Source organism: Manis pentadactyla, chromosome 16 (genome assembly GCF_030020395.1).
Source record: "Manis pentadactyla isolate mManPen7 chromosome 16, mManPen7.hap1, whole genome shotgun sequence".
Taxonomy (NCBI): Eukaryota; Metazoa; Chordata; class Mammalia; order Pholidota; family Manidae; genus Manis; species Manis pentadactyla.
In genome coordinates this window covers 73,605,638-73,633,278 of record NC_080034.1, presented here as the reverse complement: position 1 = coordinate 73,633,278, position 27,641 = coordinate 73,605,638, and the positions used below count along the sequence as shown (strand labels likewise).

Below are 27,641 nucleotides of genomic sequence, written 5' to 3'. Positions count from 1 at the left end.
ACCCTCCTCTGCTGTGCACTGTCCCCAGCTGCACCCACCCCAGGGCCAAGGTGCCCAGTTGGGGGAGGGGGCCCAGGAAGGGAGGGTGGACAGGGGAAGTAACTGGGGCTTCTCCCTTATTTTGTGACCACAGGCCCTTCATGTGCAGGGAACTCTAGGCCCCTGCCATGCCTGCCAGCTGCCATGGCCACTTGCTGCTCTGGGATCAAGTGGGGCTGAGGCACCAGAGAGAAAGTAACACAAAGAACTAACATGCAGCCCCCATGCTCTCCCTGAGCCCCCGGAGATCCAGCTGCAGCCCCGAGCCAGGACTTGAGTGCTTCTCCTCAATGCTTCCTGTGCTGAGGACCCCTTCTGGCTCCCAGGCTGTCCTCAGCCTGAGGTGCCCTAGAGGGTCATGAGGTTGGTAAACTGACGTCTGTTTGATGGTACTTTGAATTCTGGTCTTATCCAATCCGCTCACCACTATTTCTTTTTGGAGCCTTAAAATAGACACTCCATTCATAGTGTTTACAAATTTTTAAACTGCATTCAGTGAGGGAGATGGAATAGAGCGTGCTTAATCCATCTTAGCAAGAAGAGAATGAGTGTCTCTCTCTTATCTTTCTCTCTACGTCCATCTGTCTGTCTGTCTGTGGGCAGAATGGAGGTTCCTGTGGCCAGGATCCCCACCTGGCCCTAAACTACCTGATGATGTAACTGGCCTGCTGCTAGGCTACCGCTCCCACACCCGTAGGTGATAAGCTGTTATTGACTGAGTCACTATATAAGGAGCTCTGCCCGGTGTTCTTGGAGGAGGCTGAGAGAGAGGAGAGCTTCAGATCTGCAGGTGCTGGATGCAGATGGGATTCTCCTGCTCGAACTGCTGCTGGGAGAATAAAGCCAGGTATAAACCCCTTTGCTGCAAGAACATTCTGCTGTCATTTCTCAGTCTCACTGAATCCATAGTGAACTTGTCTGGGGCTGAAACCCTCAGGCAAGACACTAACTATCCCTATACTGGACTAGCTTAAATGCTGGACTGTAAAGCTATGAATGGTTGATCAACATTTTATTTTGGCAACCCTACTGTTTGGGTTAAAGCTTCTTAACCCAAAGGCTAGTTTCAGGATTCCTTAGGATAAGCTCTTCAAGGTGTAGTGAGGTGGTTTAGGAAGGTGAGTTAGTCACATGGTGCACAAATGTCCAGCTACATGTTTTTCATCCTGCTGCAGAGATGCAGATTCAGACCCGAGGTGAGCTGCATTATTCTGAATTAATTCCTGTTTAAGGGACCTGGCAAACTGAACTGTCTCTACACTGTGAGCTGGATCATGCATTCGCTGAGCAGCAATCACTCTAGGATGAATCTAGAAACACTTCTTTCTAAGGCAGTCCAGGTGATTGCTATGAATATCTTTTCTAAATTGAGGCCAGATTTTTTTACATGTTCAACCCATGTCTCCTTTTTCTATCTCTTGAGGTCTTAAAGAAAAGGGCTTTACAAGAAAAAAAAAGTCTAACTTTTTTACCAAACAGTAAAATCCTTTACCTATTTGAAGATAGCCTAGCTTTCCTCACCTAAATGTTCCTGGTTTCTGTAAAAGCTTTTCATGGAACCGCCTGGGGCTGTGGTTCTCTGGGCGGACCACAGACCATCTGTTGGAGAATCTTCTGAGGTTCCTGTTTTAAAAACGCTGATCTGTAGGTTTCCCCTCAGATGTACCGAATCAGAATGTCAGACCGGGAGGCCTTCTCCACGCTGTGGGCATGGGGCCCCCGCTGGGCTCGCTGTCAGCTTGCTCTGCGTTCTTTTTAACTGCGGTTTCTCTGCCCATCAAGTGAATGCCATTGGGGAACTCAGCCTTAGAATCTGCACAAGCACTTTAAAAATGTTTCCAGATATTGGCAAGGACCCACGCCTTGGGATCCCTCTCTCCTCTGATGGACGATACAGCTCATAGCAGACAATGTACAGAGAGCCAGCATCTCTGAGAGTCTGAGATACTGAAGCCACACATTGAAGGGGCCATTTCTAGGTCAAAAAGACTAATTAGGGAGAAAGAGAGCGAGAAGTGTGGGGACTGGTAAAACAACTCTTGTTCTGTCCCATCTGCACCCCAGGCTGAGCTGGCAGGGTCTGCTCTCCAGGAGAGGTGCAGGGGGTGGGAGGGGGGTTCGGCTGTAGTTCTCTCCCTGTGTCCTGACAGGAATCCTTTTGTACAAAATTTGATCCTCAGCCGCAAAGAGGTGGCAGCTCCCTTGGAGAAGGAGTTTTTGCCCAGGTTCCCATTAAATCCATCTGAGAGTCAAACAACAAAATACCAAGCACTGGGCTCCATGTCTTGAGGTTGATGTCTAGTTGTTCTGGAAAAAGGCCCAGACATCCGTTTTGTTTAAATGCTCCACGTGATTCTAATATTCACTGAGGGCTGAGAAGTTCTAACCTAAATAATTAAAATAGAAATACCTTCCTTCTGTATTGTCTAAAGTAATGTGAACCCTTCCAGCTAACTGATAACAGAATCATGAAAAACCTGGTAACTATTTGGGGATGAAACACATTTCTCCTAATCTGTAGGTGTTGGGGGGGAAAAATCCAGTTTGAGTCTCTAAAGAAGAGAAAGATGTGTTTGAATTATTTGGGAAAAGAAAATCTCTTTGCAGCAGGGAGTAAATAAAAGGAAATCAGTCTAGAGAGAGAAATCCTTCGCTTTGCTTCTGAATCAGTAGGATACAGTGAAAATAAGTCACTCATTGTTTAAGATTTTGTTTTATTAATCTGTTTAGCATTTAGAGGCCCTCCCACCATTATTCAGACCATGGCAGCTTAAAAGTAAAAAAAAAAAACTAAAAGCAATGAATGTCTTTGGAGAAATAAACTAAAATGTATCTTAGAGCCTTTCAAAAACAGGTAGGTACTGATTCTGCCCCTAGAAGCATATTGGGCTTGTGGGCCCAATCTCTTTAAATTGAATAAAACTAACACGTGTTTTCTCATTTTTCACCCTGCATATTCCTATGTAGTGGCGTTTCCCTCTTCTGAGAGCCGTGCACTCCAGCAAAACCACATTATAACCAGTGTTGACCTTGTTGATGTTTCTTTTTTCTCCCTGCAAGATTCAACTTTTACAGCTGTTGTGGGCTGTGAGCCAAATCAAAGCTGAGAGAAGCTTTGTAGTTTCTGAAATTTCCCCTTCTTTGCAGAAAGTAACAAGAAGTCTTGGGATGACTGAGCCACTGCCAGCCAGTGACAGATCTTGCAAAGCCCCGCCTGCCTGCTCAGTTCTCAGGGATGCAGTTGATTGAAGAAAGCCACCTGGTTCTAGGCCCCCAGCTTCAACTGTGATCAGGAAATAAGCAGGTAGGGGAAAACAATCCGTGGGTTCTGGGGAGTGCCCTGGAGTCTGTGGTGGAAGTAAATGTGAGCAAACATCAACCACAATTAGTGCAAAGGGCAGAGTCGGGGCTTGCTAACGGCCAGCTTTCATTCTTCTGCTGTTTCCCTCTGCATCTCTACTGCTGTGGGAGCTACTTGGTGTTATGTTGCTCTATGAAGAAGGTGCTTTTTCCTCGCCTTTCAGAGTTTCAATTTTTTATTGTCAAGAAGATGTTTTAGAGGAAGATATTTCAGTGGTAACAGTGACTTGAGGAAAGGGTTTGTAAGAGGAATCAGTCATCTGAACACACCAAGACCTAGAGTTGGCCAGTTAGAGGTTTCAGCCTTGGAATTTTAATCAGGAGCAGACGGTTCAGACAGAAAGACTGAAGATGTGTTCACAGCTCTCAGGAAGTCCAGTGAAGGTGCAACGTCTGGCCCCATCAGGGTTCCAGGTCAACGAGTCAACATCTCAGCAGACGTTTCAGCTAAAAGGCAATCGTTTTGGCTCTTGCTTCTTGCCTTTATCAAATTCCCTGACTCCTGGTCTATTTCCTAACTCTGATTTTTGATCCTCCTGTAGATTTTGAACCTATTGTATTTCTGTAAATACTTTTCTATTACACAGGGTCACTTTCTGTTGCTTGCAACCAAGGATCTTACCTGACACCTGGTTACCTGATGAGATGAGAAGGGTAGAATCATTAGAATGGGAGGTGATGATTTTAATTCTAAGCCCAGCAACATTCCTTGGGAGAATTTCTGCAGTTTGGTATTTTATATGAAACTATAACCCAGAACAAAAACACAAAATTGAAGATAAATAATAGAAAATTCAACTATAGAGTACTATAAAGAGTTGATAGGGGTTATGGGATTTTGAGAATGAATATTATTTACTGGAACTCCCTAAAGTTGAATGAATGCTCATTTTTCTAAAATGAGATGATGCAATCCTGTGTTGAGCAAGGGCTTTCTGCATTCTCCACGTACAGGGGGTGTCAGAGGCTCTCAGCAATTAAGTTCAGTGTGGGACACATTGCCATTTCTTTGTGTTTTAACATTGGATTGGAAGTCTCATCTTCTGAGGACTTGAATCTGGGTCATGTATTCTCCACTGCTGTATGGTTCAGGAAAACAAGCAATGACCACCCTGCCTTTTGGAATGTTCCAGCCCTTTTATCAATTCTAGTTACAAAAGATTCCTCTCTGGGGCACCTAGACTTTGAGGAACCCTGAAGGACAGAAAATAAAGCATCTAAGCACGTTTCTTTGTTGTGTGAGGGCTGCAGCAGGTGAATGGAGGGAGTCCCAGCACTTGTCTGGTTAGACAAGCCACTTAAAAAGAAGTGCTGGTGACGCCCTGGGAGCACAGCTGTTCTCTCTATAGTTTTACTTTGTAGATGACAAAGATAGGGTTGAGTGAACCCAGAAGCCTTTTCCTGTTGGGGGAATTATAGCAAAGATTTCCTTTCAAGACTGTGTGCTTAGTACTGTCTGGTGATGGACAAATCTCAAAGGCCCAGTTGTGATAAAACCCCATGTGTAGATTCTCAGTGGAGCACAGAGTAACTTTTCTAAACTTTTCTCTCCTTTTTCCTCTTGGCACCTAATTTCTTGTTTCTGCTCTCTTTCCCTCATTCTGATCCCATCTGGCCCTTCACCTAGAAGTATTATTACTAAAAAAAACTCTAAGTCGTTCCCCTTCTGGAAAGGAATAGAACTGTAAATGAACAACAGTAGAGTGGCTCTGTATTGAAATGATCAAAAGAGTTGAAGTCTTTTTAGGCATTAAACTTTTTGCCTGATCTTAACCTTCTGAAGTCATTTTTCCAAGAGACTAATATTTACTTGCGATACAAGAATTCTAGGATAGATAAACAATAACAGTAAACCTATTGCTCCAGAAATAATAACTATGATGAAGATCCTACTGTACATGCTAAGGGACAAGCCCCCTCACCGCCCCCAATCACCGCCTTGACTCCAGCTCTCCCTCAGCCCTGGGTGGGTGGCTCCATGCAGGTACATGGTTGCCACATTATTAGGAGTTATTATGTTGACTTCTTGTATGACTCATGTTGAGAAGGAGTTTTATTCCATGAAAATAATTTGTACAACCTCCTCTTCCAAGTCAGTATTGTGGAGTATTACATCCACATGACAGGAGAGAGAAACATATATGGACAAACTGTTGAAAAAATATGTGACTACAGTGGCCTAATTGCATAAAACCAGTGGAATTATAATTCAGTACTTTTATTCTGTTGGCAGACATTTCCATTATGCACGTTTCTCATCAGCAAATGCCTCTCAAGTACCTGGAGAAGGGAAAACAGAGGAGCGCCTCCCAACTCCTGCCCGGCCAGTGTGTGAGCGGGCAGCCCTTCTCACTGCAGCCAGCCTGTGTGGGTGCCCTAAGTGCACCTCGTCTTTGGCCATTTTATCCCTTTAGGATGGTACTTACTAAATAATAGATGTGACAGAGCTAGCCACTGGGTCGCTGAGCCACCAACAAACATGCTGACTTGGCCAGTCACACTGATTTTGAAGGAGTTCCTCCTACTCTTTCCAGTTTTGGCACACAAGTTCCCCTCCATTTGTGTCACACATATTAACTGGGCTTCTCCTGTGTGCGAGGCAGTTAGCTAAGTAATAGCAACCTGATACCCACCATTCTCTAACTCTGCTTGCAAAACTTGAATTATTACTCTGTATTATATTTCTAGGTCTTTGTATGTAGCCTGTTTTGTTCCTTTTTTAAAAACTTAGGGTGTGATTTACAAATAGAAAAACTCATCCTTTTTAAGTAAAGTTTTATGACTTTTGAAAACACATACGTCCTAGTAGCCACCATGATCGGGCTCTGGAAGTGTCTTATCACCTGCACAACATCCTGCTCAGTGCCTCCCCCCCACCCCACAGAAATGGCTGGTCAGTTTTCTCTCCCTGTGGTTTTCCCTTTTCCAGGATGCCATGTGAGTGGAGTCATGTTACTCGTGTGCTGGGCCTGGCTTCTTTCAGGAAGCTAGTGCATCTGAGACACCCCCGTGCTGCTGTGGATCGGCAGTCTCACCCTTTTCATTGCTGAGCCATATTCCCATGGCACGGGTGTACCGTGGTTTGGCTGCCTGTTCACTCACTGAGGGATGTCTGGGTTGTTTCCAGGTTTTGGACCTTATAAATAAACCCACTATAAACATTCATGCAAAAGTTTTATGTAAACGTTATTTTTCTTCTTGCTGTGGCGATTCCCTAAAAGTGAGACTGAATCACTTATGAAGCTGGTGTTTATAAGAAACTGACAAGCTGTTTTTGAAAGTAGCTATATGGTTTTGCATTCTTTCCACCCACAGTGTATGAGAAATCTAGTTGTTCTACTTCCTCTCCAGTGGTTGGAATTTTAGTTGTTTGTTTTTTATTTCTTATTTTAGCTACTCCAGTTGTTACTCGGTGGTGTCTAGTTGGGGCTTCGATTTGCATATCCTTAGCAACTGATGATGTTTGCACATGGTTTTATTTATTTATTTGTCTGAACTCTTCACCGATTTTCTTCTTAGAGTCTCTCCTTTGTGGACTTCAACAACAGAGAAAATATCCCCTTCTCTAAGGACACCTTCTCAGACTGCCCCAGCCAGAGGTAAGTTCTTCCTTCTGGGACCTGAGTGGAAGTAGGAACTGGCCTGAGCAGGTGTCTCACAAGTTTTCTGTTGCCTGCTTCGTATAAAGAGCATGAATCTCAGGTGAACAGGGACTCTGTTCATGTCTGCATCTTGAGTGACTATTTCAGAGCCTGGCGCTTAGCTCGTATCTGGCCAGTTCTTGATTGAATATATGAATTTAGATGAACTGAGTTTCCTCATATGTTCAGTAAATGCTGTATGGTTCTATCATTTAGTCTGGCTGCAGGAACAGGTCTAGCAAATCTGCTGAGGGTAGAGGGTGGGAGTAAACATACTTGGCAACTGATGACAAATAATAAACTATTAATAGTAATATGCACCAAGTGTGTAATAGGTGGCAGGAATTGCATTGTTAGAGGTTTAATGCATTATTTAATTTGTTCCTCTAATAGCCTTGTGAAGTCAGTGTTATTAGCAAATACCCTTATTTGACAGACCAGGAAACGGAGTATCAAGGAGGTTTAGTAACTTATTCAAAGTCACCCAGCTTTTTGGTTATAGAGCCGGGGTGTGAACGCAGATCTGTCCCTCGCTGAGTCCTGTGCTCTGCCTGGCTTGGCAGCACAGTCCCTATTCTGTGCTCTGTCCGGGAATCCTGGCACCCTCTGGGTCCCTATGCTTCCATTCTAACAATCATCGCTGAAACACCTGGGAGGTAAGGGATTTCTTGCCTTTGAATAAAACTAAATAAAGTGTTTTATTTTATAAATAACCTCTTTAAACAGATACTGAGGGGAACACAGACATAGAGGTGGAATTTAATGAGCTGCTTGGATGTCTAAGGTCCCCTATCATAGTTGAAAATACTATGCCCCTCCTGTGAGAAATGAAAATGACATATTCCAGGTGAGTGAATGAGGAGGCTGATGCTCCTGCTGTCCAGCAGTGGCTGTGAAGCGCCAGTGGTTCATGTGAGCTGTTTTGGGGGTGCAGGAGTTCTGTTCCTTCTGTCGCTCCTGTCCCTCAGCCCAAGGTCCTCTTGCTTCCCTTAATTGCTTCAGCTTTATTTTTGGTAGTACCTGACAGTTTGTTAAGGAAGAGAGAAACCATGGTGATTTGTCATTCAACTTCCACTGTAATTCCATTTCCACACACGTGGGCTCTTGTCAGCCTTAAATTCAGCTCTCTATTGCATATGTTAATATCATCAGGATATTCACAACTATTAGATGCTAGGCAGAGCAATCTGTTTTCCATTAAGCAATAAGTAACATTCAGAGATGTTCTGTTGAGGATATTGACAAGCATTCAAAGCCCTGGGACAGGCTCCATGCAGAAGCTGAATGTTGTACTGCTCCCCAGCCCCAGCAAGTTGCAGAGACGTGATCGCTCACCCATTTATTTCCTGGAAATGTGTGGCCATGATGAGCTCTGGAGGTTGGAGCAGAGGGAAAAATGTTTAATGCATTGAAAAAATTTAAGTAGCCTTATAATAATATCACTTATGGGCTAAGTCCCTGCAGCTGGGGAGACTGGGTGTTGCACTGTGAGTTGGGTGGATGGCAGATTCATTTTTTTCTCATTTTTCCCACTCTCTCAGGCACAGGGGCCACTCGTTTATTGTCTGCTGTATGAACTTAGCTGCAGTGACCCTCTGCCCAACATTTCTCAGTCAACACACAGCGTCTGACTCTATTGTCATGCAGTCTGTCCAAATCTAAATTCGGATCTTAATCAATGCACTACGTGGTGGTGAAAATTCTGGCAATTATTTCATTAAATTCAGAAGATGGTGGATGAAGTGGATGACACGGGTGGTGGTAGGATAACAAATATCTGTTCAGAGTTCTTAGCCAAATGGAGTGCTCCAGTATTTGGAAAAGGGGATTGGTGAATTGTTTGATTTTCTGAAGGAAAATATTCTTTAGTCTTAAATTTATTTTTAAAACATGTTGGTCTTTGTATTTTCGGCAAAATTGTATTACGTAAGGTGTCCAACATGCTGTTTTGATATATCTATACATTGTGAAATAATGACCGGAGTCAAATGAACTAGTATATTCATTGCCTCTCATAGTCACCATTGTTTTTCCTTGTGATGAGAACACCTTGAGATCCACTCTCTGAGGAAACTTGACTCTGTGATACATGATCATTAACTGCAGTCGCCGTGCTGTACATTAGCTTTCCAGAACTTACTCAACTTATAATAAAAGTTTGCAACCTTTGATCAGTATTTTTCTCTTCTACTTCACCATCTTCTGGTAACCTCCATTCTAATCTGTTACTATGAGTCAGACATTTTAAAAAATTTCTTTTTAAGATTCCACTGTAAGCATGCTCATTTGATATTTGTCTTTATGGGCCTGGCTTATTTCACCTGGCATGGTGTCTTCCAGAGTCATGCATGGTGCTGCACATGGCAGCATGCCCCTTTTTTAAAGGCTGAGTAATGTTCTTGTGTGTGTGTGTGTGTGTGTGTGTGTGTTTGTACATTTTCCCCCATTCATCTGTCAGTGGGCACTTAGGTTGTTTCCATATCTTGGCTACTATGAATAATGCTGCAATATATATAGAAGTGCAGACATCTTTCAGGATAATAATTTCATTTTGGTTGGGTATATATCCACAGGTGAGATTGCTGAATCGTATGGTAATTCTATTCTGAATTTTTTGAGGGACTTTCATACTGTGTTCTCTAATGGATATATCCTCACCAAAACTTATATGTTGACTATTTCATGGTGGTTTTGATTTGCCTTTCCTTGAAAATTGCTGATATTGAACATCTCTGGAAAAATCTCTATTCAGATCCTTTCCCTCCAAATTGGGTTAATTTTTTTTTTCTTATTCAGTTGTATGAATCCCTTATATATTTTGGAAATTAATCCCTTGTCAGATATGTGGTTTGCAAATATTTTTCTCCCATTCCATAGTTGCCTTTACATTTTGTTGGCTGTTTCCTTTGCTGTGCAGAAAATTTTAGTTACATATCATTCCACCTGCTTATATTTGTTTTTGTTGACTTTGTTCTTGTTATCAGTTCTAAAAAATCATTGCTAAGATCAATGTCAAGGAGCTTTTCTCCTGTTTTCTTCTAGTAGTTTTATGGTTTCAATTATTATGTTTAAGTCTTTCAGGCATTTTGAGTTGATTTTTGTGTATGTATAAGGTATACTAGAAGGGATTAATTTCATTCTTTTGTATGTGGAAGTCCAGTTTCTCCAGCACTATTGAAGAAATTCTTCTTTCCCCATTGTATATTCTTGGGAACTTTGTCGAAAATTAGCTTACTGTATATGAATGTTTTTATTTCTGGGCTCTGTGTTCTGTTCCATTGATTTATGTGTCTGTTTTCATGCCAATACCATATGATTTTGGTTATTACAGCTTTGCAATATAGTTAGAAGTTAGGAAATATGACTTCATGTCTCCAGTTTTGTTCTTCTTGTTCAAGATTGATTCAGTTATTTGATGTATTGTGTGGTTCTACACTAAGATTAGAATTGTTTTTTCTCTTTGTGTGAAAAGTGTCACTGGAATTTTGATAGGGATTGCTTTGAATGCATAGATAATTTTGGATAGAATGGATAATTTAACAATGTTAATTTTTCTGACCTATTAACACACAATATCTTCCCATTTATTTTTATCTTCTTTGATTTCTTTCATCAATGTTTTGTAGTTTTCAGTATACAGAACTTTCACCTCCTTGGTAAAATTTATTCTTAAGTATTTTATTCTTTTTGATGTAATTGTGAGTTTGTTTTCTTAATGTCTTTTCTGCATAGTTCATTGTTAGTGTAGAAATGTAGTTGATTTTTGTATGTTGACTTTATATCCTCCAACTTTTTCTAAATTTGTTTATTAGTTATAACAGTTTTTGGTAGAGTCTTTCAGATTCTATCTAAGATCATGTCACCTGCAAACAGAGAAGACTTTACTTCTTCCTTTTCAATTTTGATGTCTTTTATTCCTTTTTCTTGCTCAATTACTTTGGACTTTCAGTACAGTATGAATAGAGTGGTAAGAATAGGCACTCTTCTCTTGTTTCTAATATTAGAGGAAAAGCTTTCAGCTTTTCACCATTGAATGTGATGTTAACTGTGGGCTTACCATATATGACTTCTTATATATTATGTTGAGGTACAGTCCTTTTATACATAATATGTTGAGAGTTTTTACCATAAAAGGAGTTTGAATTTAGTCAAATGATTTTTCTGTATCTATTGTGATAATTATATGATTTTTATCCTTCCTTTTGTTAGTGTGCTGTATCACATTTATTGATTAGTATATGTCGATCCATCCTTGCATCCCAGGGATAAATTCAATTCAATCATTCTGTATGATAATGTTAATGTGTGGGTATATATGTTCATCAATGATATTGGCCTATAATTTTCTTTTCTTATAATGTCCCTGTCTGGCTTTGGTATCAAGTAATGCTGGACTTGTGGAATGAGTTTGAAAGTGTTTCCTTTTATTCTATTTTTTTTTTTTTTTGAAGAGTTTGAGAAGGATTGGTATTAATTCTCCTTTAAATGTTTGGTAGAATTCAACAGTGAGCCATGTGGTTCTGGACTTTCCTCTGGTGGAAGATTTTTTTATCATTGATTATATTTCCTTGCTCATTATTTCTCTGTTCATATGTTCTATTTGTTTTGATTTAGTCTTTGTAGGTTGTATGTTTCTAGGAGTTTATCCATTTCCTCTACATAATCAAATATGTTGGTGTTGAATTATTTATGGTAGTCCCTTAGGGTCCTTTGTATTTCTGTAATATCAGTTATACCATCTCCTCTTGCATTTCTGATTTGAGTCTCCTTTTTTCCTTCGTCTATCTAAATGTTTGTTAGTGGTGTTTGTCTTTTCAAAAAAAAAAATAACCAACTCTAAGTTTCATCAACATTTTCTATTCTTTCTCATCTCTGTTTCATTTATTCTGATTTAATTTTATTTCTTTCTCTATACTAACTTTGACCTTAGATTGTTCTTCTTTTTCTAGTTCCTTGTGGTATAAAGTTAGATTTTTACTTCAGGTCTTTCTTTTTCTTATTGTAGGTATTTATCACTATAGATGACCTCAGAATTGTTTTTGCTGCATCTCATTAGTGCTGGCATTTTGTATTTCCATTTTCATTTGTCTCAAGGCATTGTTTTATTCCATTTTGGGTTGTTTTCTTGACCCACTGGTTATTTAGAGCATGTTGTTCAGTCTTCCCACATTTGTGAGTTTCCCAGATTTCCTCCTTTATTGATTTCTAGTTTTGTTATAATCAGAAAAGATACTTGATATGATTTTAGTCTTCTTAAAATTTTTAAGACTTGTTTTGCAGTTTAGTATATGACCAATTCTAGATAGCATTCTATGGGTGCTTAAAAAGAATGTGTATTCTGTTTGCTGTTGGATAGAATGTTCTCTATGTATATATCTATCTACATCTATATCACTCTCTCTATCTCATTCTCTCTCTCTTGCTATATATAAATATACATCCATTTGTTCTAAAGTGTATTTCAGATCCAATGTTTCCTTACTGAGTTCTACCTGGATATCTCTCCCTTGTTGAAAGTGGGAATTAAAGTCCCCTAACTATTGACTGTATATTTATCTTTACCAGTGGGTACTTTTTGATACTATTGTAATACTCTCTATTCGTCCTTTCAGATCTGTTAATAATTGCTTTATATACTTAGGTATTTCAGTGTTGGATGCATATATATTATTGTGATTTCCTCTTAATAAATTGACTCCCTTATCATTATATAATGACTGTCTTTGTCTTTTATTACAGTTTTTTACTTAAAAAACTTAGTTTGACCCAAGTATAACTATTCTTTTCTCTTTTGGTTTCCATCTGCATGGCATATATCATTTTAAATCTTCACTTTCAGCCTATCTGTATCCTAAAACTGAAGTGAGTCTTTGTAGGCAGCATATAGTGTGATCTTGTTTTTTTTTTTTGTAATCTATTTGGTCATTCTATATGTTTTGGAGAATTCAATCCATTACATTCAAAGTAATTAATGATGGGTAATGGCTTATTATTACCATTGTGTTAATTGTTTCTGGGAGTTTTGTAGGTCTTTCGTTATGTTCTGTCTTGCTGTCTTCCTTTGTGATTTGATTATTTTTCTATAGATTGCTTTATTATATTATGTTTTATTATTATATTTCTCAGTGAAATCTTCTTTAGTTTGATCCTGATGGGGTCCTTTTGGCTTCATGTACCTGGATGTCCATATTGTTCTGAAGACTTGGGAAATTTGTGGCCATTATTTCATGATACAAGATTTCTGATCTTTTTTTTCCTCTTCTCCTTTTGGGAACCCCCTAATGAGAATATTGTTTTGTTTACTGATATCCTAAAGCTCCATAAGCCTTCTTCATTTTTACATTTACTTTTTGTTTCTCTTATGGATAATTTCAAGCATCCTGTCTTCAAGTTTGTTGATTGAGTCTATTGTTGAAAGCTCTCTATCCTTTTTTTTTTTTTTTTTTAGTTCAATCATTGTGTTCTTTAGCTCCAAAATTTCTGTTTGGTCCTTTTTCATGTTTTCTATCTCTTTCTTCAAATTCTCATTTTTTGCTTGTATTGTTTTACTGATTTTGTGAAATTGCTTATCTGTTTTCCCTTGAAGTTTTCTGAGTTCTTTAGAACAATTATTTTGAATTATTTGGCAAGCAATTCATGGATCTCCATTTCTTTGGGGTCAGTTACTGGAAGTTTAGTCTTTATTAATTTTTTGCGGTGGTGTCATGTTTCTCTGATTCTTTGTGACTCTTGGAGCTTTGAATATGTGTCTGTGAATTCTAAGAAACAGTTAACTCTTCCAGACTTTATGGACTAGCTCCAGACACGTGTGCAGTGATAAGGGATGGGTGAGTGACATGGCCCAAGGTTGGCTACAGATACAAAAACTGTTATGGAGTCCAGGATTACCAGCGTGCTTTCATGTGGCTGCAGGGGCTCATCCCAGATTTATGCACAGTAGTTGAAGCCATTGAAGTGAGCTGAAGCTAGAGGTGTGCAGATGTGTGGCTATAAGGGGTAGTTATGGGCTGTGCCAAGTTGTTAGGGCTGGTGAGAGGAGCTGGTGCCGGCAACATACAGGGGCTAGCTGCTAGTCTGCGTGGCAGTGAGGACCTGCTATGGGTTGGGAGCAGCTCCCTGTATATGAGCCATGGTGGAGGCCATGGCTGTGCATATGGCAGTGGAGGTCAGTAATGGGAATTGGGGCCTGGGGTGCATAGGTGACAGGAGGCAGGCTGGACCTAGGTGCGTGAGCCACTGAGGCCTGGCTGTCCGTGGGAACTCATTCATGTGCTGGGCTAGTGTGTGCACAGTGGTGGGGGTCAGCCCTGGAGGCCTCAGCCGGCATCCTGCGCCTACATGGTGCCCAGCCAGAGGCCAGGGCTGGCTGCTGGCATGGGTGCCAGGCCAGTGCACCTTGGCAGTGCTGGCTGAGGTAGCTGAGGGATTGCGGGGCACTCAGGCACCTGGTGTCTGGATGCAGAAACCTGTGGGACTCTCAGTGGCAGAAGCTTCAGGGTGTCCGTGGTGACTGTGCTGGCCCTTGGCTTCCTCAGTGGTGAACGTGGTGTGGTCTTCTGGGGGGCGGTCTGCTGGGGTCCATGACATGGGGGCCTCTGGCATGGAAGCTGTCGGGGTCCACGGTGTTTGCAAGAGCCAGTGGGTCTTTGGGGCAAAGGCCCCTGGAAATTGTGTTGCTCCTGCCCCAGGGCTGCTGTTCATAGCCCCATCCTTCCTCCTGGCTTGTGGCCGTCTCTACACACCTCAGCTATGCTGGTCTCTATGGGGGTAAAACCAAAGTGGGTGCTTTGTGCAGGGCCCGGAAAGATGGGAACCTGCTCTCTCCACTTTACTCCCCTGGTGAGAGCACGTTCAGATCTGGGGGTGCTCTCTTGGCACCCAGGAGTGCTGGCCTGGCAGAGAGGATGATGCTCTTCCTTCCTGTTTTGTGCAGTTATTCTCAGGATCTTTGCTCCATTGTATTAGTGAAACTTCTCAACTGGATTCCTGAGTCCTCCAGAGCTCTGCTCATTCATGGATAATGGTCTAATTGTTCTTTGTCAAGGAACGGACGGAGGCTGGAATCTTTTTCTGCATCATTGGTGACATCATTCTCGTAAAGTTATTTTTATTTATTAGCTGTGTTATGGCCAAGGCAGCAATAGGTCTACAAAATGGAAGTACTGTACAAGGTTATTCAAAAGGAAATGTAATATTTCTGGAAATATTAGCAAAATGAACCCATGAAGAATTATTTATGTTATGTGAAATGTCACAAGTTGATTTTCCAGCTTTGAAAGCAATACTTTGGGTAAGGTTTATATATTATATTCAAATTTGCTGTATGCAAGGACTTCTTTTAGAATGTATTGACAAGCTGTTGGATTTTGTATAGCCTTACGGTTTTCTCCCAAATTATAAGCCCCTATTACCTCTTGTAGTACTTACAAGTACTGTGCTGAATTCATTTTAGGACAGGACAAAGATGTAAGTCGTGTCGTGTGATTTCGTGCGGGCAGGAGGAAACACCGCCTCACTGACCCTCCTGCCCTTGCGGTGTCCCCTCCACCTTCCCAAAGGAGAGCTGCTATTTTGATTGAGTTCATTTTATCCCAGTCTTTCTTTTGACTCATTTTGTAATGACATTCTATCATAATGCAAATTAGTTTTTCAGAAAAGCAAATGGTTGTTGAAATTTTTCCCAGACATTTTTCCCAAACATCGAGGAAAGCAGGATGTGGATTTCAGGAACCCGTCTTCCCTGCCGAGCCGCTCCACGCTCTCCTCTCACCTCGCCAACTCGCAGGCGTCGCTACCGCAGGCAGATTCCAAGGCACAGACTGGGCAGGATGGGCAGCGGTGCGTGGGAATGTCGCCCTATCGCGTTCTTCTTGCTTCCATGCGGCCAGTCAACGTGCCTGCCCCCCTCCGCTATCTTCTTCTACCTCTTATCTACACTGTAAAAGCCAAACAGGGCTTGGCCCGACCTTTGGGATGGTGAGCGGGCAGATCTCACCCAAGCGCCGTCAGGCGCAGGTTTCTCGTTGCTCTGGGCCCCGGGGCGCGCTGGAGGCAGGAACCTACAGCCAAAGAGGGGCCTCCCCTGTCCAAGGCAAGCACTCCACCTGGATTTATTATGGGGCTTAATCGGGATTACGGACAGTTGGATAATTATAATGATGTGGTAGCACAATTGCCCATTTGTCACTGTCTCCTGTATATTCGTCACTTTCTGAGATCTCGTACGGCAGGAACGATGAGCCCGCTGAGTGGCTGGGGCCTCCCTCAGCCTCGTGGCCATAACTCACTACAGTGAAGAGCCTAACCTGGTTCCTAATGTCGTGGAATAAGTCTAAGGACTCACTTTCGTATCTCTGTAAAGATGATAGAAATATACAACCCCTTCCCAGATTTGGCCACTGGTGAACTGTAAGAAGAGCTACATTCATGGATGTCGTGTGTAATTTGTTTTTTGAAGTATGTATGAATGTATTTCCTATATATACAAGAACATGGTAAACACTGGAAGAGAACAGTGACGCCATTCATACTTGTATCACATCATAATGCAGGGCACACGGTCAGGGCTCAGTAAGTGTTCACTGAGGAGAATTGATGACTGTGTGAATGTTAATTTTCTGCTTATACTTTTGTTATATTTTTCTCCATTTTCTCCATTTTAGGCAAACAACATTAGTGGTTATTTACAGGTCTGTCTTTTCACCTTTCCATATGAATTAAAAACAAGTGTAGACCACTAGTGCATTGGATTTAGAAATTATAATTACATTGTTATTAATAGAAAAGTTGGAAATAGCAAAACACTGACCTTACAGTTTATTTTCAGCCCAGTGTGCCAGTCAGCCGCTCCTGTCTATCAGCAAATCCTGTCAGGTGCATTGCCGAACATGTGTGAGATTAAATTTGCTGAATTAGAGAGTTAGGCAGCGATTTTGTTTTGTTTACAGTTTTAGAGAGGCTCTGTTTGATCAGCAATATATATATATAGCAAATCCTGTCAAGGCGTTTTGTTTAAAGAGCACATGGGAGGGGACTGTCACCGTCTTCCCCATTTCTGTGCATTTTCCATCTTGGAGTTTCTGCAATTCTCTACTGCTGTTGGACAGTGGTTTTTCTTTATTCTGGTGTGCTTAGACATGACCAATAAAAGCTTACTGGTAGAGGCAGTTACTTTCAACATTAAAATTTTATAAGGAACTTTGTAAAGTTTTATATTAGAAAAGCTGGCAGTAAGAAAAACAATTCTGTTCCAGGCCACATTTGAAACCATCAAATAAGAGGGATATAACGAAACAATAAAGCACAATTGAATTACATTTGGTTTGGCAAGCCGTGCATTTAGATTACTTTCTGTGCAAGAGTGCTATAGGAAAGTGCTGAAAATCATGTCCTTCCAATCTTGAAAATTATGTCTTTTTGTGACACCTGTTCAGATCCTCCAGCGTAACTGCCCTGCCCCACAGCAGAAGTTCTCATGATTATTTTGGCGGCAGAATTTCAGGAAGCAATGGGACTCTGCAAAATGCCATCAAGTATATAGTATTATAATTTCATTATGCGACATATAGTTGCAACCATAAAGACTACATGCAGGGCAGTGGGGGAGTCATAAACTTAAGCCATACTTTCAAAAGCATGGCATTGTGAGTTGAAGCTCAAATCTGGGTACCAAGATGGGTGCAAATTCCCGCTTCACAAATTACTCAAGAGCGCCCTTAGGAAGGCAGCTCACCCTTCCTTTAGCAGGAATGACCAGCTGTCCACCAAACATCTGTGCTCCCATCCACATGAGACACAGCTGGGCAGAGGCTTCTGGGTCATGACCACAATATCCCGATTCTCTTTGCTTCTAGATGAAGCCCTAGGACCAATTCTCAGTGACGGAATGTGGGCAGGACTGAAGTGTGTCATTTTTAGGCTGAATGGTTAAGAGGCATGCCTCCTCTGCTCCCTGCTTCCACAGCGACGTGGGAAGCCAAGGGCTGACACTGGTGGAGTGGTAATAACGGAGACCTTGAGTCTTGAGTCGCTACAGGGCAAGCTGCCCAGTCAGCGCTCGTACTCAACAGGGGTTTAAAAGGGAAATAAATTTCTATTGTTTTAGCTACTAGATTTCAGGACTTATCTGCTCTGGCAGCTTGTGTGGCCATAACTACTGAAGTCAGCAAACTTCAGTTTCTCTCATAAGTAATAAAATGAGGGTAAAGGTATTTAAACTTCATGTATGCAGTGATTATCAGGGTTTTCTGTAAGTCTATGCATGTGGGGTTCTCAAAAAGTGTTGGGTGTTACAAGCATTTACTGTTATTTTTACATGATCTCTGTAAACTTTACTAGCACCAGGACTTCTAGAGGACCAGTGGTAACAGGCACTAAGGGACTAAGCATGAATATATGTGGACATTGATCAACACTGAAAATATGGTCAGTGACGTCATTCCTTTCCCTGTGGGTTGGGAAAAGATTCCCATTATTTGAGCTTGCTGAATGCAGTGTGCCATGGAGAGTGTTACCCTGAGGTTAGGTTGGACACCTAGCATAGCTTTGTTCCACATATGAAAATAGGGGGTCAGAGCACACTACCTCCATCTTTTTCAGTTCACTTATTTTGAGAGATTCATTTCTGAGCATCTTTTATCTCCAGGTGTTATACCAGTTGATTTTACTGGTCCTTAAAAACAAAGAGACACTTGTTGGCTGGTCAGGCTTTGAGGTCACAGTCAGAGGCATCAGCCTCAGGCACTGAGGCAAGAGGTGGTAGAAAGGGAGAGAAGCAGGTCAGTGACAGAGTGGCGCATATGTATATGAAATGTATATAAATATATACAGCCGGTGCGACCTGTCATGCAGGGATATGCAAGGACTGAGAAGAATGTTCTCAAAACTCACTGTAATCTCAACACATCGCGATTTATTCTGGCGCCACAGTCTCAAGACTTCTAAATCTCACCATTCATTCTCTTTTCTAAAACATTTCTGCCTCCCTGAAAAGTGGTGATTTTTTTCTCTTGACAAACAACAGGCTAATATTCAAGTGACGGTCCTCTCTGCAAACTCCATTCTGCAAAGAACTTCTGCCTTTTAGTTTACAAAGCACATTGTGTGTTATTCTTTGCATGAAGACTCCTGTGGGCTTGTGTAGCCGTGGGCCGTTGCTCTGCTGTTTGGCACAGTACACTGACATTCAGACTGTTATCTGCAAAGGAGTTGGGAGAAGGAAGTTGACAAAAACAGATATAATTAAAAGTTAATTTAGAAATAAACTTTCTCTGCCTTCATTTTTGTCCAAGATAGTCATGTTTTTGGAGAAAAGAGCAGGAGCTATGATATCCATTCTAATAAAAAATGAGATGTAACTGCTGGCATTCTGTCTGGGTCCTCAGCCTTACATCCAGGACAAAGCAGCTGTTCAATAAAGTTCCCAATTCAGAGTGTGGCATTGATGAAACAAAATCTGACCCAGTTTTTACATTCAGAGTTGGCGCAGGTTCACAGTGAGAGCAGATTGGATTTGGGGCATTAAAATTGTGGACACACTATCTCAGTCAGGTGCTGCATGCTTATTAGTGAGAAGCTTCTCCTCATCGAGCGATTCTGTCTCGTGAGAATGTTCTCTGAGATGCTCTGCTTCTGTAAGTTAATGTCAGAAGGACTTGAAGGCCTCGGGCAAGGCTGAGGGCCATTGATCCAAGCAGTCGTTAACTGACAACCACATCTGACCTGGAGGGTATTCCCTCTGCACAAGTATCCAGAAAACCCAGAAAATCTGCAATAATGAAGTTTCCTTATGTGTGAAGGTTCAGTTTGTTTTCATAGTGTCTCCTTAAAGAGTTTTATTCTTATTTATTCTCATTTTAGCAGATGACTGATGTGGGACCACACATGATTTTCTACTAGGAGAGATGATAAAGACACAGAGATATATGCATATCTATCCAGAAAGACAGAGAATCAAATCCCCATGATATTTTAGGTTTTGGTATAAATTCTTCATGGTATTTAGCTGATCAAAGTATCTCTTAAATTTAACCTAGAGAAGCAACATCAAAATGTATAATGTAGCAGAGCTTCTGAAAAGCACCTAAATCTTGAATCCAGCAGGCTGTCCCTAACTGTGTCCTTTTACCACTTCTGCTACTCTGGACAAGTCACCTCCTCATTCTGTCTTCAGTGGTTCTTTATTGGCAAAATGAGAATAACAACTTTTTCACTGTGTCTATATTCAGTTGTTATAATTTAATAAAACATACAATTAAGACATTTGCATTGTTATAAAACTTATACTGTGTTTACATATGAGACTGAACATTGTAAGTTCAGGAAAAACAGATCTCAGGTTTTTCAGTCCGTGTTCTTGCTTTTGCTAATTTTACCTGTCAGTCCAGCCCGGGGTCCTGTGCACTGTCTGGCTGTGTGTATTCCCAGTGACTGGGTTTTCAGATTTAAGTCATCACCATGGCAACTTGGACAAGAGTCACAGATCCTTTGTCTTGATAAAAGATATAAATATTACTGCAACAAAAATGTATATGACTCATGTCATTCATGATTTTATCAGGTGTTTAATATAGTTTGACTATCTACCATGCTTTTTAGAATTTGTTTCTTCAGAAAACTGGGGGAAAACCTGGGAGAAAGCTGTCTGGGTAATAAATTACTGATCTTCTCTTCCCAAAGGAGAGTGATTGAGGTATAGATAGTTGGAGCACCATCTTTTCTTTCAGATAATCTTGAAATTTCTACTTTTTCCCTTACGAACATTCTAAGTAGAAGGCACGTAGGCATGTTTTCTTGAGGTCGGCGAATGAGCTTCTGCTCTGCCATCTGTAGATATGTTCTGCCTTTCTCGCTGGGCTGTTACAATGCGATCTCGTCATGATGTGAAGCAGAGGGTCACTTTGGAGGTGCTCAGGGGCTGATTCAGAGGAGAGAAATTGCAGAGCTTGGAGGAGACCTTCTTTTCTGTGACTCGCTCTGTCCAGCAATTCTGGGCCGCTGCTCTTTGCAGCTCCACGGTTGCTTCCCAAGCCCAGAGGGCAGATACATCTTTCACAGGGGAATTTCACACTGGTGGCAAAAGGAAATAAGAGAACATTCCTATTTCTTTCTTTCTTACAATTTTCTTGACTAGCTCATGACTGTTATTATTTCAAATGCTCAGTAGAATGTAATTTTTTCCACGAATTTGACTATAGCCCAGTTCTCCTTTGATTTGCCATCGCTGGTGGGTGGCTTGTGCGATTTTCTTCCCTCCAGAAATAAGTGATGGCCTCCTTCCCCCTTTACCATTGCTGGTGGTCCAGCCTGTTTCCCAGAACTCTGATGAAGGCGAGTTCATTAGGGAGATTGTGCAAGTTTAATTCAGTTTGGCTTTACGAGTCGCAGTCAGAGGGGAGGGGGATGCTAGCTCTTGGTTTTTTGATGTGGCTTTGTAGAATGGACCTTTTCTGATCACACAGCACCAGGATGGTGAAGCCAGCCTGCCCTGTGTTCCCCATGAAGCATGCAGAGAAAATCGTTGGCAGTTTTGTGTGAAAATGAGGCTAAATCACAGTGCAATTTCATCGCTGTAATAAGACTACAGAGAAGAGAGGGGCACCCAGGGCCAACAGCCCCCCATAAAATGTCCCCTCGTTGCTCCGCAAGCTGCTCTGGGCTGCATCCCCTCCAGCATAGCTGCTCAGAGCTGCAGAAACCCAAACAGACCAACACTCAGGGTGGAGTGGCAGGACCTCTGCTCATGAATAAAATAAGCTGAAAGGCATTGATAGAAACCAATACGGGGTTCTCACGGGTTCTGCCAGTTTTCTGAAGAAAGAGAAATTCTCTAAAGCACTGTACATATTGGAACTATGATAAGCACCTGATAAAATCATGACTGATAGATGAGTAAAATACATTTTTGTTACCATAATATTTATACCTTTTATCAAGAAAACGGATCTGTGACTATTGTTGAGGTAGTCATGGGGATGACAAATTTTGAAAATGCCTTTCCAAATGTAGCACCTTTCAGTTTATTTTAGTTACCACAGAAATGGACCGTCCTTACTTGGAGTTCACTTGCCTAAACATCCATAGGGAAAAGGCACCTGTTGGGGTTTAATAATTCATGCAAGTATTTAAAAAAATAATCTCAAAACTTGATATTTTCTCCCAATTACTTGCATGCTTTGACGTTTGCATTTGCTTCTTTCCAGTTTTAACGTTCACTGTCCCAAAGAACATCTAGACAGCAACATGGCCTCACTGCTGATGCCCTAAACAGAGCTCTCGTGAAGTTAAACATGCTTCTCCAGCACTAAACATGGCATCTCAATGGCGATGAGATGGGGCTGCCCTTTTCCTCTGAGAGCAGCCATTTCCTATACGGTAGACCACAGGGCTTCTCGTCCTGTGACTAGTGATGAAAGGCTAGCAGATTGTTGCCTGTAACCCATTTCAAGAGGAATTCACCTTTCTAGTTTAGAGAAAAATACTACACTTGTATTTTCCCCTATTGCATTCCACTGGGGTAAAATACAGGTAGATGAAGAGACAAGAGCTAATTAAATAAAGCCTTTCTGTAAATGTACTTCACTCCATCTAATTATCTGAATTCAGATAAGCTTAAAGGAAAAGAACAAAACCAAACTATAAAGGAAGTTGGAAGTCATTCATTGCTGTTGGTCGTGAACATGCTCGAAGACTGGGATGTGTGGCATGATGATGACTGGGGGATGCTGGGCACAGCCGACGCTGGTGAGTGAAGTCTGTCCATTCTGCACTATGTCCATGGCTTTGAGACTCAGTCTGGCAAGTAGAAGGGGGATTTTATCTTGTTGGAAAATATGCGTTGGAAAATCAACCCAAATGAAATGGTGGAAGTTGCAGTGTAAAAGAAAGTTCTAGAAGTTGTCTAATTCTCCCTTTGCTTTAAGCTAGACTATATTTCATGATTCTCCATACTCTTTATTGGAAGACATTTTCGGAAGAGTAGCTAAAATTGCAAAGGTACCATTAAGATGATAATATCAATGATAATTCAAACACTATGCTAGCATTTCTATCATTTAAAAATAAACTCATTATGTAGGAGGCCTAGGCAACCTTTCTATCTTTTGCCCAATAGGCCAGTTTCAGTTGTCTTCAGACGCTCTGTTAGCTGGACACGTTTGAATCCCTCCATCATGCTTCTAAGCTTTTGTGTCTATGTTCTGCTCTGTGTTTCACTACCATTCTCATCTCAATATTACCAGTGTGTTTGTGCTGTCACGCAGGTTTAACTTGCTACTCTTAGCAGTCAGTGAGGGGAATGAACATGGAATTCAATGCATCCAGGCACCTGAACCTATTGAAAACCAAATCGTCAGTGTCCAAGCTCTTCCTGTAAGTGGCAGTTGAAGTTAGATGATTCTTTATTGGGTCATCTTCATATAACACTCACTATATGGTAAGCTTGGTTCTGAATTTTTTTTTTTTTTTACGAATGTTAACTTATTTAATCTGCCAAACAGGAAGTAATTACCTAGAAAGCACTGTCTTTATTCTTGATTTCAGATGAGGCAGTTCAGGCCCAGACTGGTTAAAGAGCTCGCCTGTGTTCGCACTGGAGCAAGTGCCCCACTCAGGATGCAAAGGTGCCCGGTCAGCCCCCAACCTGCCTGGTTTGCTGGCCAGCATGGCGACTGGAAACACAAACAGGAAACGAACTTACCAGGATAGCCTAACCAGCTTTAGCGAGGAAGTAGATGTGATTTAAGTCCAGTCAGCAAATATTTATTGGAATGTGTAATGCACACCAGGCAAAATGCCTCCAGCGTGAATGCAAAGTTAGGTCCCGAAACATGAACGGCCAGAAACGTAAGCCAGGGAATGGATCGTATGAAAACCTGCATTTCAAGTTACTCTATGAGCTGTATTTTGTTAATTAGCAACTGATAAAACAACAAATATGGATCTAATCTTACCAAAGTGTGATTTGGGGCACTTTTATAGCAAGTAGCACCCTGATTGTGGTTCTGGTAAAACTGGTAACTGAGGATGTAAAAGTAAATTGAGATTCCAAAGCAATCCCGGACCTTCCAGTCTCAGCATAGCTTCGCATGTGTAAAGGTGCTCAGTAAGTGCCCCGCAGAGCTCCTGGTAATGCGGGTTGTATCTGTTAATATTTATTTTGGAAATTAAAATATAAAAACTTGAATATTTAATTATTCATTCATTTAAATATAGCAATAATACCATTACACACTGACATACATGCATATTCTTACACAAAATATTTTTAAAAGAGAGGGGCATTGTTTTATGCTTCTCAACATTTCTTTATTGTCTGGTTTAATAGAAGACAGCTGGATTTAGATTTGTTTTTCTAGTCAGTCTCATATGACCTCACATGTCATGTGCTCTCTGGAAAACTCCACGGGATGCTTGTGAAAGAATGGGAGTGGAGCAGGAAAAAAACAGTTTAGTATGAAATTAGGTCTGATTTCATGAACCCTTTAAAGTGTCCTCAAGTGTCAGGGATCCTGTGACCGCTCTTTGAGAACCACTGCTACGGCGCGCATCTGCTGCCAACTTCATCTCTTGTTATGCTCTATGTTTTAGCCCCTTTTCATCTGATACTATCTGAATTAGAACACGAGCAGTCCACTGTATTGCTTCCCTGTGATTTAAAGTATAAGAACGAGGTGAGTCTTCCATGACCTTGGTATAGTTCATGCATTTTAAATATCTACGAATACAACACAATTTAAAAAAAACTGAAGACAGTTTCAAGTACTCCAGCAGCTGAGAAGCTAAAATATGATGCCCAAGGTGAATTGAGTACCAGATGGAGACAGATGGAGCAACAGATCAATAGCAAGAGTTAAATGTGTTTGTAGCTCTAGGTATCTATGTTAGGCTTAATGAAAACAGTGTTTCCTGTCTGTTGTTTTGTGGTGCAAATTAACCATCTAATTTACCTTATCTACCTGAACTCCTTTTTTAAAAGTATCTGCAGACATGGAGGTGTGGATCAGATCAACAATGACAGTGCTTCTCGTGCTGTTGAAAACAGTGGCCAGGCTGGAATGGTCCGTGAGATATTCCATGTCTATAAGTTTTGCAGTAATTTCAAATGTGTAGGCTATTCATATTCCCTTGGCTGCTCTGCTCTGTTCATGGCTGAAATGCAGGCCCACAGGTAGTGGGAGTGTTTCTATTGGACAGATAAACACTGTTATGGGATGCTCGAGCATAGACCTTTAGTTTTCCCAAGGTCAAACAGGCATGGGGCCTTTTTTTTACCCAGGAAGCTTACTAATTACCTTCTATTTACACATAGCTTTTGAAATAATTCTTTCTTCTTTTTAGTTGTCCAAATCTGTCATAGGCAGTGCATTTTCAGTAAATGTGATAAAGTTTTAAAGAGAATCATTAGTTTTTGTGGATTCAGAAGAGTAGTTGGAGATTTTCAAATTGGTATTTTGAAGGAAAGCACAGAAAAAAATTATTTTGTTTTGAGAACAGGGACGAGAAAGTGTTTTGGCCACAGGATGGTAAGCATTTTGGAAGGAAATAAAGAAAACAGCAAATAAGAGAGTTTGTGTGTGTGCGCACTATCCTTTCCAAGAAAACACAAACTATCATTCAAACTGATCTTTTCTGCTAGAGGGAAGAGATTTCTAGCTGAAATGTTTAATCATTACCCAAATAGGGCAGAGAAACAAAGTCTGGGCTCTTCTTTGTATTTGAAAGTACCTTGGCGCGGGCGAGGGCTATGGGGGCAGCCGCCAACAGTCGGGCCGCCACGTGCAGCGGAGGGCCTGCGTCTCGGCCCCCAGGGGACCCAAGCCCTCCCTCGCTGGAGGCAAGGAGCCCTCTTCTTTCCTTGGCATCTTCCTTTGGCAGCTTCAGGAGGCTTTGTTACCCAGTCTCAAAAGAATGTCCCTGAGGATGGCGAACGCCAAAGGATGACCCCAAATGTGTGTACTTGGAACGAACCATACCCAGCAGGGTGAATGCATTCGAAAGCAAGGCGCATTTACCCTGCTTTTGTTCTTTCTTCGGGAAGGTGCGTTTATTCCATGTTTTTAGACACTGATCTGAAGCTTCTATAGTCTGAAGTTTTTCCTTTAAAATTCATTATGGGTTCAAGTTTCTAGAAGCAGCTCACTTTCTGATCGATCAGTAAAATACATACTTATGGCAAACTGGGCCCCAAAGTAGGTGTTCGCTGGGCCTCGTGGGGGAGACGGGACACGCGTGAGCCTGGGCCGCTCAGCTTGGTCAATAGGAGCTGTTGCTGAGCCAAGGGCATCACATGGCAAACGACATCAGTAGTTGGGCTGCTCAGGATGTGGGGCAGCAGGGGGTTCGCTCCATGGGGAAGGCATGGGTGCCACCAACAGGCACTGAACTCCAGGCAGCCCTGGGACCGGCACAGGGACAGCAAGGTGCGGCACAGTTCCGGGGAGGTTTTTGCGACTGGAGCACCTGGAATTAGACTCGTCCTGACAGGGTATCATCTCTGAAGCTGGTGCAGAGCTCCCTCCACCGAGAGTCCCTGAAGAACTGAGACCAAGTTAAGGCAAACACATGCTTTTGCTTAGCTTGAAACTTTATTGCAAAATAATGATTGTGCAACATCTTGGACATGCGTACACGTGTATGTAGTAATTTGCATTATTATTAGTTCTATTATGCTATTAATAATCAAGAAAGGAATCTAAATATAAGTGCTTTCCACTCCAATCCACACTGTCACAAAATCCCAGAAGTCTGCGGAGAGGTTCACAGTGAAGCAATCTGACGGTCTGGTGGTGAAATCGCATCATTTCCTGTGTAGGAGGCAAACAGAGTTTTCAATACTGAAACTTTCTGTCCCAACATTTCCATCCTTCTGTTTCATTTGTTCCAATGTTTGAATTTTTGTCCATTGTCAATTATTGTCAGCTAAGATTTGAAGAACTTACTTTCAAATATTTTAAGTAAGTAAAATTATGTCATGATACAGATCATTAGGCTGTCTTTTACATACTTATGATTCTGAACTCATTTTAAATTCACTGATGGAAAACTAGGGGAGATGATGAAACCTAAGTCCATAAAAAGCAGGAGCCAGACATTTAAATTGTAAGGACTTTTGAGTCTGACTTTGAATTTGGAAGATAATGGACTGGGGGGAAATTCTTTGGGAGATAATGCCTGGAGGAAAGCTCTGGGTCAAAGGCAGCTCTGGCAGTGAATAGGTATTCAGATTTCAGAGCTGAAAAGAAATCATTGTTTCACAGATTGAAAGGTGAGCCGCTGGTGTTCATTTAGCAAACAGGAAAAATGAAGTATGTTTCTTCTGTAGGTTGTGGCACACAATGAAGATATTCAATTAGAATTCCTAAAATACAAGGTGAATCGGTTTCATGAATTGAAACTTTGATTTTGTTCTTGAACCAGTACTGTTGACAGACTCCTATGAGGATGGACTCCTGTAAAATATCTTCCAGTGTATTGTCCCCTATTGTGAAAGACCAAGTGTCTTTGCACTCTGAATATACCCTTTGTGCCATTAACTGTCAGGACATGACAGGCTAAACAGTCGGCTCTTTCTTCTGTCAAAGCCTCCTTTGCTTTGGTCATATC

General features: G+C 41.5%; 1 long non-coding RNA gene across 1 annotated transcript in view; it reads left to right on the top strand.

Moving 5' to 3' along the window:
- The first annotated feature begins 797 nt into the window (after positions 1-797).
- The window catches only part of LOC118907951 (uncharacterized), a 163,479-nt gene continuing 136,635 nt past the window's right edge, over positions 798-27,641 (top strand). The window contains exons 1-2 of the long non-coding RNA XR_005023043.2: positions 798-886; positions 6,919-6,998. This is a non-coding gene — a long non-coding RNA (uncharacterized LOC118907951). The remainder of the gene's footprint in view (positions 887-6,918; positions 6,999-27,641) is intronic.